This window comes from Sinocyclocheilus grahami, unplaced genomic scaffold, assembly GCF_001515645.1.
Source record: "Sinocyclocheilus grahami isolate Dianchi unplaced genomic scaffold, SAMN03320097.WGS_v1.1 scaffold984.1, whole genome shotgun sequence".
In the NCBI taxonomy this organism is placed as follows: Eukaryota; Metazoa; Chordata; class Actinopteri; order Cypriniformes; family Cyprinidae; genus Sinocyclocheilus; species Sinocyclocheilus grahami.
The window spans coordinates 27,471-29,388 of NW_015506163.1; positions in this window are offsets into that span (position 1 = coordinate 27,471).

Here is a 1,918-nt window from a genome sequence, read left to right on the forward strand (position 1 = left end):
GTGTGTGTGTGTGTGTGTGTGTGTGTGTGTGTGTGCAGGGCCGTTTCTAGGCATAGGTGAGCTAGGCGGGCGTCACCAGCTGAAGGAGCAATGAGCACAATAGTATCCAGCTGCAGACCCGCAGCACCAGCAGTTTCAGAACCACAGCCACAGAACCGGAAGTGAGGGGCGGAGCTTACTTTTTTTTTAACAGAGTAGCGCCACCTTAGGGTTTTAAGGGATAATTTGCTTTTATTACACACGATACGTCATACTTTATGTATGTATGCATTTTATAATAACATATTAAGCATTTTATAAACATTAATCTTGTGTAATTTAGTTGTAGACCTATACAGTTATTCGTTTCATTGTATTATGCGAGTAATTTCCTGTTTGTGATATTAAAAATAATGTTTGAAACTTCTGGGCATTTTATATGAAATATACTTTAATCACAAGATTCAAAATAAAAGTTTACTCCAAAGTCAAGAACACGTGCATCATACATTTTTCTATATGAAAACTAAAACACACGCACACACACACAAACAGCAGCATAATTTTAAAAGTAACAATCAAAATGTACACAATAATTAAATTGAATTTTTTTAAATTAACAATTCACTCTTAGGCCCATTTTGTCACGACAATCCTGCAAAAATAACTCCCCTGAGCACAAGATGAAATATGAAGGGCACTCTGGAAACTTCTGTTTCAGGAGATTGTTGAGGGCCTCTTCCTCCATTATAAGGAAAAGAGGCTCTTCCACTGGCCCCTGAGCAGATCTCTGTTTAATGGAGCCATTTCACAACTTCTGTGAGATTACTGGGATCTCCTTCATTACAGAATATTAGAGGAAAATGTCACTTTAATATTTCTAATTAATGTGTATATAGATAGATTTGAGACATATCTCACAAGCGTAGCCTGTTATCCAATTGGAAGGGCCTCTTGTAGGGTGTCTGCACTGTAATATACATGTATCTTGGTTAATTTCAGATTGGTCAGAAGGGGGTGCAAATGTAATGGTGTGCTGGAGGAAATGTCCACCATCTCCGTATGATGGGAATGTCACACTGGAAGACACACACATAGAGACATCTTTAAATATCAACTGCTACAACATCATAAAGGTCAATTACTTTAACTGGTAACTACTTACAGATGTAAAACCAAAGGGTGCTCCCAAGACAAGATGTATTGGAAAACAACAAAAAATAAGAATATTCTCCCTGTAAATGGCACAAAAAAAACTTAAACTAAAAAAACTAGCAACTAAATAATCACACCAATAACTGGTTGCAAAAATGTATAGTATAGCCTAAAATAAATAAATAAGTACTGTAGCGTCTGGACCACTCAAACACACAATACATATTTTGTTAGCTAGATTTAACAAATACTCTGTAACACCCCAGGAAGCCGAACAGGCCCCTGGTTCCATGGCAATGCTGACACCCGATACATTTACGACCTCCTGGAATTTAGGTGAAGAAAATCGCTTCCTTGTCCATAAGGAAAATCCACAAGGGAAGGACTTTTCTTTGCTAATTAATTAATAGGAAAACCTTTCTTTGAATGAACACACATGATCCTTCAGGTCATTGGGTATATTATTGTCATCGTGTATTTTGTCTTTGAAATTGTATACTGTTATGCAGGCTTATAATCAAAACACACTCCTGTCAGCTTACATATAGATAACCTTACCATGTTTAGTATCTATGAATTCGTATTCGGATGATCTAATTGAGAGTGTATATTGTATGTTTACACCTACGCAACATATTAGTGTTCTAAGAGTCTTTAGTAATTTTTATTCCAAGTTTCATATGCAAATTACCATGCTTTCAAACAAAGGGCCATAAAAACGCCCCAGTATCTCAGAACTCCCACTTGAGATTCCGGACTTCCTCATTGGACAAGCCCATCTTGA